The sequence below is a fragment of the Haematobia irritans genome, chromosome 1 (assembly GCF_050003625.1).
Source record: "Haematobia irritans isolate KBUSLIRL chromosome 1, ASM5000362v1, whole genome shotgun sequence".
Taxonomy (NCBI): domain Eukaryota; kingdom Metazoa; phylum Arthropoda; class Insecta; order Diptera; family Muscidae; genus Haematobia; species Haematobia irritans.
This window is the reverse complement of record NC_134397.1, coordinates 227284620-227297201: the sequence shown is the minus strand read 5'-3', so window position 1 is coordinate 227297201 and position 12582 is coordinate 227284620. Positions and strand designations below refer to the sequence as shown.

Below are 12582 nucleotides of genomic sequence, written 5' to 3'. Positions count from 1 at the left end.
TCTCTCAAATGATTTACTTAAAGAAATTTGGGACGAAAAAAGTTAACTTCACAACTTCTCGTAGACTGGTCCGAATAATTAATACCGAGACAAAAAAAAATGATAAAAAAGAAAACACAACAAATACAAAAAAAAAACACACACACACCAGATCATAATCTAGTTACAATATTGCAATTTATTTGGCTTATGTAGTAAATAAATGTTGGCTATGGAAAAAGTTACCGTCACCCATGCGTGTCGGTTTTTCAATTGAACGACAAGGAGTACTTTTTCGTGGTAAAATTCAATTTGTGGATGCCTGTAAGAAAACCCCTTTGCTTGAAATTTCTTTTTTGGGACATTACGACATCCCAACAAGAGTGTGGCAAAATTGGCTGATGTACATCACGCTTACAGTTAAACTCGAGAAAAATGTCAAATGATTCTGATTTCTATAAAAATAAAATTTTCTATAAAAATAAAATTTTGACAAAATTTTCTATATAAATAAAATTTTAAAATAATTTTTTATATAAATAAAATGGTAAAATAATTTTCTATAGAAAAAAAATTTTGAAAAAAAAAATTATACAAATAAATTGTTGTTGTTTTTTATTTCAGCTTAAAACCATGCATTGACTAAACTACAAGTGTAGCTTAACCAACAGAGGAAAAGTATGCTTGTCAAATTTATTTGGACAAAGCCCTATATACTGCAAGATGGTGGGATGTACAGCTGTTTCGGAATTATCACATTCCTCATCAGCATCCTCTACTTACAGCAAAACTATCAACCAATTATCAGACTAAATTCGGGTAATTCACTCAACCCAAAGTGAAGTACACTTGAACCTTCCGAAAAAAGGTTTGATAGTCGGTTAGTGCCTAAACAAATTTGCAAGCATATCTCTTTTCCTTTGCCAAACTCAAATCATCGATTTGATTGTAGAAGTAGTAACTTTTAAAGTTCGACACATTTACAATTCAAGGGATATTTATACACAAAAAAAAAAAATTGTCCCTAATAGAAGTGATCTTGATATATAATATTGCAAGTACTGAGATATTAATGAAATATTTATTTTCAAGAAAACCCAGTATTTTCATAACAACCACAAAATTTTGATCAACCACTTCAAAATAAGTGTTTTTTATACCCTGCGCCACACTGTGGAACAGTGTATTATAAGTTAGTGCATATGTTTGCACCACCCAGAAGGAGACGAGATAGACATATGTTGTCTTTGTTCAGGATCGGCTCCTGAGCCGATCTAGCCATGTCCGTCCGTCCGTCACTTTGTCTGTGAACACATTTTTGTAATCAAAGTCTAGGTCGCAATTTAAGTCCAATCGACTTCAAATTTGGCACAAGTATGTATTTTGGGTCATATTAAAACCCTATTGATTTTGGAAGAAATCGGTTAAGTTTTAGATATAGCTCCCATATATCTTTCGCCCGATATCTACTAATATGGCCCCAGAAGCGAGAATTTCGGCCTGATTTACTTAAAATTTTGCACAAGAAGTGCTATTGATAGTGTCGTTTTTGGTTGAAATCGGTTCAGATTTAGATATAGCTCCCACATATATCTTTCGCCCGATATGCACTTATAAGGCCTCAGACGCCAGAGCTTTGTCCTAATTTGCTTTAAATTTTGCACTGGGAGTAAAATTAATATTGTAGCTATTCATGCCAAATTTGGTTGAAATCGGTTCAGATTTAGATATAGCTCCTATATATATCTTTCGCCCGATTTTCACTCATATGACAACAGAGGTCAAAGTTGTAATCCGATTTAAGTGAAATTTTGCACAGGGGGTAGAATTAACATTGTAGCGTTGCACGCCAAATGTGGTTGAAATCGGTTCAGATTTAGATATAACTCCCATATATATGTTTTTTGTGATTTCGGCAAAATTGGCCAAAATGCCCACATTTTCCTTGTAAAAAACGACACTGCTAAGTCGAAAACTTGTAAAAATGTCTCACATTTTCCTATACGTCTAATACATATCTATCGACCGATAAATCATAAATACACTTTTGCAAAGTTGTCTAAAAAATGATTCAGATTTAAATATTTCCCATATTTTTTTACAAACTTTTTATTCTATAGCCGACTTATAGTTTAACTATACATAAGTCTAGAAAATTTTGTCCAGATCGAGTCAGATTTAAATATATGTATATGGGAACATAAAGTTTATATATAGCACCCAACACATTTGACGGATTTGATATGGTATCGAAAATGTCGTGCAGGCTATAATATAGTCGGCCCCGTCCGACTTTAGACTTTCCTTACTTTTTTTTTTTTTAATTTAGTAGATTTTTGGTAAAATTTTCTTCACATTTCCGTGGCTATTTTTGGAACGAGTGGTAACCGAATGAATCAAAGTCGTGGTCTCAAATGTGAATTTACCCCGCGGTCCCTTCCATATGTTTTGACGAAAATTGGGACTGGTTCATACACATCAGGGACCGGTCCGCAGGGTTGTAATACCACAGGTAGTGAACTTCTCTCTTAGCAACCCAGCAACAATATTTGGAAGTTCTTCTAAAGACACAACTTTAAAAGCACTTCTGTTCTCCCAAAGATGTTCCTTATTTTAACTGCACCGGAAGTTCATTTGAGTCAATTTTTTGTACTAATTTTGTTTTCATATTTTTAATGGGAAATTTAAATTTTTTGTTTCAAATAGGTTTAAATCAGATTAAGAATTAATAAAATGATACAAATTATTTAAATTGTGCCGAAAATAATTTTAAATCCATGCTAAACAACATGCGAGTTTTTGAAAATATTTTATGTTAAACGTTCCAGACAAGCGTTAGAATGCGTTAAACATCATAAAAAAAATTTTAAAAATTATTTATTTGTCAAAATATCACATATTTTTTTAATTCATATCCAAAACACTAAATTCGCATCATACCTTAAGAAGTGATGCAAATTCAGTACAACGGCTACTGAAATGGTGGACATCCGTCCTATGACAAGCCCATCCCAGCAAAAAAAGCGTCGCCAAAAAAGTAATGAAAATGTTCTTTTTGGATCCGGAAGTGATGACGCAGAAGCGATGAATTTAACATGGGCTTGTCATAGCACGGAGTCCTCCATTTCAACAGCCGTTGCACTGAATTTTCATCACTTCTTTAGGTGTGATCCGAATTCAATGTTTTGAGTGTAAATTAAAAAATTCTTTGATATTTTGTCAAATACATATTTTTTATAATTTTTTGTAATTTTTAATGGATTCTAACGCTTGTCGGAAACGTTTGACCTCAAATATTTTCAAAAATTCACAATTTTTCCAGATTGGATTTAGCATTTTTTTCGAGAAAATTTAAATGAATTGTACCATTTTATGAATTCTTAAACTGTTTTTAACCTATTTGAAACAAAAAAGTTAAAATTATCCATTAAAAGTATGAACAAGTATATACGGCCGTAAGTTCGGCCAGGCCGAAGCTTATGTACCCTCTATCATGGATTGCGTAGAAACTTCTTCTAAACACTGCCATCCAGAATCGAATTACTTAAGTTTCGGTAACGCTTGCCGATGGCAAGGTATCTTAAAACCTCCTAACACCATCTTCTAAATTGTATGTAAGTCCATACGTGGTATATATTAAATCAAATAAGATCGATCCAATACGTATATAATTCAGTTTGACAAAGTAGACATAAAATTTTCACAAAATTTTCTACAGAAATAAAAATTTTGACAAAATTTTCTATAGAAATAAAAATTTTGACAAAATTTTCTATAGAAAGAAAATTTTAACAAAAATTTCTACAGAAATAAAATTTTCTCTAGAAATAAAATTTTGACAAAATTTTCTATAGAAATAAAATTTTGGAAGATCATTTTTGGCTCTAGTGGCAACCATGATTATGAACCGATATGGACAAATTTTTGTGTGATTGGACCAATTTTGGTATGGTTGTTAGCGACCATATACTAACACCACGTTCCTAATTTGAACCGGATTGGATGAATTTTGCTACTCCAAGAGGCTCCGGAGGTCAAATCTGGAGAACGTTTTATATGGGGGCTATATATAATTATGGACCAATTCTGCCACGGTTGTTAAAGACCATATACCAATATCATGTACCAAATTTCAGGCGGATCGGATGAAATTTGCTTCTCTTTGAGGCTCCGCATCCCAAATCTGGGGATCGGTTTATATGGGCGCTATATATAATTATGGACCGATGTGAACCAGTTTTTGTACGGTTGTTAGAGACCATATACCAATACCATGTACCAAATTTCAGCAGGATCGGATGCAATTTGCTTCTCTTTGAGGCTTCGCAAGCCAAATCTGGAGATCGGTTTATATGGGGTCTATATATAATTATGGACCGATGTGGACCAATTTTTGTATGGTTGTTAGAGACCATATACCAACATCATGTACCAAATTTCAGCCGGATCGGATGACATTTGCTTCTCTTTGAGGCTTCGCAAGCCAAATCTGGGGATCGGTTTATATGGGGGCTATATATAATTAAGGACCGATGTGGACCAATTTTTGCATGATTGTTAGAGACCATATACCAACACCATGTACCAAATTTCAGCCGGATCGGATGAAACATGCTTCTCTTAGAGGCTCCACAAGCCAAATCTGGGGATCGGTTTATATGGGGGCTATATATAATTAAGGACCGATATGGATCAATTTTTGCATGGTTGTTAGAGACCATATACCAACATCATGTACCAAATTTCAGCCGGATAGGATGATATTTGCTTCTCTTTGAGGCTCCACAAGCCAAATCTGGGGATCGGTTTATATGGGGGCTATATATAATTAAGGACCGATATGGACCAATTTTTGCATGGTTGTTAGAGACCATATACCAACATCAGCCGGATCGGATGAAATTTGCTTCTCTTTTAGGCTCCACAAGCCAAATCTGGGGATCGGGCTATATATAATTATGGACCGATGTGGACCAATTTTCGCATGGTTGTTAGAGACCATATACTAACACCATATACCAAATTTCATCTGGATCGGATGAAATATGCTTCTGTTAGAGGCTCCACAATCCAAATCTGAGCGTCCCTTTATATGGGGGCTATACGTAAAAGTGGACCGATATGGCCCATTTTCAATACCGTCCGACCTACATCGATAGCAACTACTTGTACCAAGTTTCAAGTCGATAGCTTGTTTCTTTCGGAAGTTAGCGTGATTTCAACAGACGGACGGACGGACGGACGGACGGACGGACGGACATGCTTAGATCGACTCAGAATTTCACCACGACCCAGAATATATATACTTTATGGGGTCTTAGAGCAATATTTCGATGTGTTACAAACGGAATGGCAAAGTTAATATACCCCCATCCTATGATGGAGGGTATAAAAAACGAAGTTATTAAAAATTGAATTAAAAGAACTTCCTGGGTAGTTAAAATAATGAACATCATTGGGAGTGCATTTTCTGGAAGTGCTTTTAATGTTGTGCCTTTGGAAGAACTTTCAAATTTTTTGCTGGGTGGGAACGTGAGACGCCCGATTTCATGTTTAGCTCAATGACAAAGAGCCTCCTCTTTATAGTCGAGTCCGAAGGGCGTTTTTTTAACCACTCAGAAATATTACTAACAATACTTGGAGGCGATTTTGTTTAACAATAAAATAAAATAATTGTTTAACAATAGGAACAACAAAGTAAAATATTTCTCACATAATTGAGTGGATAAAAATTCCTTTGCAATAACAAGGGTAATAGACGTATACAATAAGCTAAACGTTTTACAAATCTGAATTTTTTCAACATTACAGAAAACTGTTCATGGTTTGCGTCTTTACTTGCATTTCACCACTGATTTCTTTTCGACAATTAGTAAATTTATTGAACCTGTGGCCATCGGCTTACTATGATAGTTGGCCAAAAGCATTTTAAAGTTATTCATTTTATTAACTACGTATTTCCTCGAGAGGATATAAAACGTATTGCGGTTGCAAAACCACACACACTATTTTCTTTTTTAACACCACATTCAATTAAAGACCTACTTTAGTTAAGTCTTTTTGAAAGCATCGAAAAACCCGAAACCGAGAGGAAAACTTGCAGCATCAGGAAGTTGGTCGATAGTCGAAAAAATACAAAAATTTGAATTAGTTACACAAAAAATGTTAACCATATGTAACAAAATTGAATTGCAATGCAATTGAGAAAATAAAATAATGAACTATGCACATCGATATGTACGATGTTTGATGGACTTATGGTGGCATCTACATTATATATTATCTTCCTTATTCACCTGAATGTGCGATGAATTCATGTGAACTTTGTTTACTGACCAAGAGGTTAAAGCCAAGTTAAATGGTTTAATTATAGTCTAAGTTTTACCGATGTACAGAAAATTGAAGAGTAAAATTTTTTTATTATTATGGCATGTATTCAATTGCATTCATAATGGCAATTTGATTTTATTCGTGCTATCTTCGACGAAACGTTTTAGATAGACAACACGCATACACTCTGGTCTGGTGGCTAAGATGAACTCACAGCTTTGGTAACACAGGGAGGCGTTATACCAAAATGGTTTTGTTTATACTCTGTGTGTAAGGCACAGTAACACTTGGCGATGTAATGTTGTAAAATTCAATTACTTCATATGTTAACAAACATAACTGGGAACTAGGACGCCTGGTATATGTGACCAAACTAACTTGTACTACTGATGTAGTATCTGATTATGGATTTTGTTATTTACACGACACGCGACTCTTGAATCAAATAAATTTCTGTATAAAAGATACGCCCCATATGTGGACATTTGTTGGATGATTTTTGAGTAGAGAGTAGTTGTAAATTGGCAAATAGTTGGTAACGTCGAAAGTTCGAAATATACTATTCGATTTAATTTCATATTGTATATATAAGTGATTGTAATGGAAATGAAATGAAATCAAACAGTCGACTTTTCAAATTTTTCGAAATTTGAAGAAGTCGATTTTCTTCTATTTGAATCTTGGAAAAGTCAACTTTTCGTTTTTCCAACTTTTAGTTATTAAAAAGTCGAATCTTTAACGTCACGAACTTCGATCTTGTCGAAATTGTTAACGTTTTTGACATACACCTAAAGAAAAGTGCACCCACCATTAAAGAAAATGTAGGTTTATTTAAGAAAATTTTAACTAAAATAGTTTTCTAATTGTAACATGTTACAAATGAGTTAATACTTTTTGTCAAATTTAAGAAAATGTATTTAACAAAATATTTTTTTTGTTGTTTACGTTTGTTTGGTACGATTTGAATAAAATTTTCTCAGTTGAGAATCTTATGACCCCAATTTAAGCAAAATTCTCTTATTTTAGGAAAATATGAACTATTGTATTTTTTGTTGCAAAATTCTGCACTATATTTGTATACAACTTTTTTAGTTTTATTTTTTAGTTCACGTCATTAAAGTTAGCAAAAAATTATTCAAATAAGAGACATGTGCGCATATTAGGCAAACTTTAACTAAAATCAGCTAATCTTCCTGAATTAAAATAAAGTTCACTTGACATTAACGCCACCCTTTTTTGAGTGTAGACTTGTCAAAATATGTATAATATTTTTTATACATTCTACCATAGGGTGAGTGGTCATTTTTTTCGTTGTGAAGCATCGAAATATTGGTCTCAGCCCCCATAAAGTGAATTTCCGAGTCGATTTAGCGATGCCCGTCCGTCCGTCTACTGAAATCATGCAAACTTTCGTATGAAACTACTATCAGCTTTAAACCTGGTACATGTAGTTGTTACTGATGTAGGTCGGACGGTATTGTAAATGGACCATATCGTACCACTTGCAAAAGCAAATTTTATCCGATCTGATTGAAATTTGGTAAATGAGAAAAACAAAATATTTTTTATCTTCAATCACGAAATTAATTGGTCCAATTAATTTTCAATTGAAATTTATTCAATCGAAGAAATGATAGTATCAATCACCAACGTCAATTAAAAAGTTAATTGATCCAATTAAAAATTTAATTGATATTAGATAAAAAAATGTTGTTAAAACAATAAAATTTTTTAATTGAAATTTTTTTAGAATTCAATTAAAATTTTATTTGGAAATTTGTGGTGATATTTGTTTGTGTGTATGTATAGCCCCATATAAACCGATCCCCATATTTGCCTTGCGGAATCTCTTGGGGGAGCAAATTGCATTCGATCCGATTGAAATTTTGTGCTTCATGTTAGTATATATATCTAATAACCATGAGAAAATGGTCTATATCGGGCCATAACTATATATATAGTCTTATAAACCGACCAAAAGATTTGACCTTCGGATCCTCTTGGAAGAGAAAATTTAATTTATATGCGATATTAGTACAAGCCCTCTAAGAACAATGCAACAATTGGTCTTTATCGGTTCCTACACCCAGAGAAGGAATATGATCACCTCAATCATGTTTCGAGATCAATATGTTATTTTTGGACGGAGAACATGTAACGTGTTTGCGACAACCATGTTATTTTCTCAAAAAGCATATGTCTGACTTTGGCAACCATGTATATGTTTGCCGAGAAAACAACATTTTTGCGACAAAAATGTTCCATGGTCACCGTCCAAAAATAAAATTTTGCTCTCGAAACATGGTTGAGGTGATCATATTCCTTCTCTGCGTGTAATTATATATAGCCCCCATATAAATCGATCCCAAGATTTGACTCCTAGATCCTCTTAGAAGAGCATATTTCATCCTGTTCCTTTTGAAATTTGGTACGTCATGTTAATATATGCCCTCTAACAACACTATGACACATGGAGTTTGTCGATAATAACATATAGTTCGATAATTATATCTAGCTCCAATATAAACCGACCCCAAAGATTTAATTTCAGAAGCTTCATGGAGGAACAAATTTCATCCTATCCGGTTGATATTTTGCGAAAATTGGGTTATATCGGTTCATAATTATTTAAAGACTCCTCTATATAGACCGATCAAGAACAAAAGTACATTATATGTATTTTGTCTGTTCGGAAAAATGCAAATGTGAAATCGGTTTCCATTTTTTTCCCCCAAAAACGGTTAAAAGCAAACAAATAAAAAGTCAGAGAAAATGAGTTTTATGATTTTCTTATAAACAAACAAAAAAATGCAATTCATTTTATATAAAATTAACATTTGAAAACAAACTAAACAAATATCGTTAGCTTAATGTGTAAACGTGCTAAGTCAAATTTTTGAAATTTTACAGGAGAGACAAAAAACTTAATAAATTGTGAAATAAACCTATTTTCGAAAAACTGTAAATGTAACAGGTTGGCTGATAAGTCCCCGGTCTGACACATAGATGGCGTCGCTAGTATTAAATGCATATTATTTTTATATAGTACAAACCTTCAAATGATTCGTGTCAAAATTTGACGTCTGTAAGTCAATTAGTTTGTGAGATAGAGCGTCTTTTGTGAAGCAACTTTTGTTATTGTGAAAAAAAAAATGGAGAAAAAGAATTTCGTGTTTTGATAAAAAACTGTTTTCTGAAGGGGAAAAATACAGTGAAAGCAAAAACTTGTGGTTACCGACGAAAACATCAAAAAATCCACAAAATGATTTTGAATGACCGTAAAATGAAGTTGATCGATATAGCAGAGGCCTTAAAGATATCAAAGAAACGTGTTGGTCATATCATTCATCAATATTTGGATATGCGGAAGCTCTATGCAAAATGGGTGCCGCGCGAGCTCACATTTGACCAAAAACAACAAAGTGTTGATGATTCTGAGCGGTGTTTGCAGCTGTTAGCTTGTATTACACCCGAGTTTTTCCGTCGATATGTGGCAATAGATGAAACATAGCTCCATCACTACACTCCTGAGTCCAATCGACAGTCGGCTGAGTGGACAGCGACCGGTGAACCGTCTCCGAAGCGTGGAAAGACCCAAAAGTCCGCTGGCAAAGTAATGGTCTCTGTTTTTTTGGGATGCACATGGAATAATTTTTATCGATTATCTTGAGAAGGGAAAAACTATAAACAGTGACTATTATATGGCGTTATTGGAGCGTTTGAAGGTCGAAATCGCGGCAAAACGGCCCCACATGAAAAAGAAAAAATATTCTCCAGACCGTATTCTCCAGATCTGGCACCCAGCGACTTTTTCTTGTTCTCAGACCTCAAAAGGATGCTCGCAGGGAAAAAATTTGGCTGCAATGAAGAGGTGATCGCCGAAACCTATTTTGAGGCAAAACCGAAGGAGTACTACCAAAATGGTATCCAAAAATTGGAAAGTCGTTATAATCGTTGTATCGCTCTTGAAGGGAACTATGTTGAATAATAAAAACGAATTTTGACAAAAAAAAATTTGTTTTTCTTTGTTAGACCGGGTACTTAACAGCCAACCTGTTAGTTCCATAAATGCTTCCAATACAAACAGCAAATTTTCAGCAAAATCGCACACAAAAAATTGCTATTAAAATTTTTTTTGCAAAGCCTACTCAACCTAAAATTTGACTTAGCACTTTTACACATCATTACGAAACAGAGATAAAAACAGATATTTAATATATTTTTTTTTTTTTTTGTTGGTAAACTATGTATTTTTGATCTATCTGTCGATCTGCATTTTAATCCATTTTTTGTAAAAGGTTGACTTAGCACCTTTACACATTAAGCTAACGATATGCTGTATTGTACAGTGTGATAGTGTTTTTTTATTTAATTTTTTCTGTTTGTTTTTGTACTAATAAGGTACAAATAGAATACACTTTGTAAACATTTATTTTTTTTTTTTGATCTTATTAAAATTTAAATATGTCGGTCTAACAGTGTACAAGGTGCACAATTTATGGTTCTTCTTTTCAGTTGAATTAAAGTTCCGAAATCATCGTATGACGAGATGTGTAACAAAAAAATGTTTAATTATGCTAACTAGTAAAACCGTATTGTAATGAATCAGCCATTTCAATTTACATTTTCTCAAAGTTCGATTTTCGGAGAAAATATATGACTATGTGATATAAATTTCATTAAAATACAGAAATTATTTGGTGAACTATAAAAATCGGTTAACCGATGACCTAAAACCTGTTTTTGTAGTTAAGCGAAAAAGCCAATATTCGATACGGTTTTTGCAACGGAATACGTGGTCGGTTTTGGTCATCCTAATCGCGACCATAACAATGCAAAGAGCAAATAAATGAACGGACGTATTTCAAGACCTAGATCGACCTAAGTGGCAATTCGGAGTACAATGCTTCTGCTATACATATTTTTCACAAAAGATCAAAGTAACCTTTCTGTGTCATATGCAAAAGCGCTATACACACAAAGAAAATTAACATTAATTTGATTCCGATAGAGTCCATCTTCCAACTTGACGTGCTTGCAGACAAAAAACTAATCTGATCAAATTTCAGGAAAATATCTCCATTATCGAAGGCTGTGAAGTGATTACCATAGACAGAGTGACGAACAGACTGACATGGGTATATCGACTTAGAATTTCTTCCGGAAGAATCTAAACTTTATATAGTCGGAAATCGATATTTTGATGTGTTACAAACGGAATGACAAACTTATTCTATGGTGGTCGATATAAAAATAAATATATCCATTAAAACTAATTACTTGGGCAGAACTTCCAAATTTTATTACTAGATAATAATGCGGCAGTTTTTTATCTCTCTAGATGATAAAATTATCAGTTATATGAGAAGGCCACACATCTTCCATCCACGGTGGAGGGTACATAAGATTCGACCCAACCGAACTTATAGCTATATGTATTTGCTATTTTCCTAAATAGCTCTCAGTTCGTTATACCTTAATACAAGAGACAACTGGTATTGGCATGTGGACATACATATTTAATTTACAAGTATTTTTTTTTTTACATCTAAAAATGGAAATTTTGTAGATATCTAAAAAATAGCATAACATGATTTACTTCTGTTTTCCACATATGATTGCATCGGATGACTGTGAAAATATCTCAACCATAAAATACTTGATACTAAAGTAAAGTGTTAAATTTAAATTGTTCAACGAAATAAATAAGTACGTGATGGAGCCAGATGTGTTTGCAATGTTGTTAGAATTTCCAATATGACAGAATTAACTACCATCTTTAGATATTTCAGAATGTTAAGATTTCGAAATATTTATTACATTTATACTTAGATAGCTGAGACTTAAATGTTACAAATTAGGACGTTTGTCTCACTTTATATGTTGATTGCTTAAATTGTGATTTCACAATCACTAGATCTAAAATTTCCAAATACGTATTGTGTTCAAAAATGGAATTCTTTTGTGTAAATCGTATATGTAGGCAAATTAGCGTCTTTCCATTAAACTACAATACAAGAGTATCATGAGGTCAATTTAATAGCATGTAGTACATTCTTCCAATTTCAAAATTTTTAAAAATGACCTTTCAATTCTATCAAAATTCCGGTTTTCCCAAATTTTGAAAAGTTTACTTTGGCCTGTTTTTAATCTTTTATCTTTATTTCATCTATTGAGAATAACTATCACATATTACCTATTTAATTAGTGCTCTTTTGCAAGGTGGTGAAATGTCAACGATGCGACTACGACTTTATTGAGAAGTCGAAGACA

The 12582-nt window shown here is 33.2% G+C and overlaps 1 protein-coding gene across 2 annotated transcripts in view; it reads left to right on the top strand.

The window, feature by feature from the left end:
• cysu (peroxidase homolog) overlaps positions 1–12582 on the top strand; it is a 175574-nt gene that overhangs the window by 85864 nt on the left and 77128 nt on the right. The window lies entirely within an intron of this gene.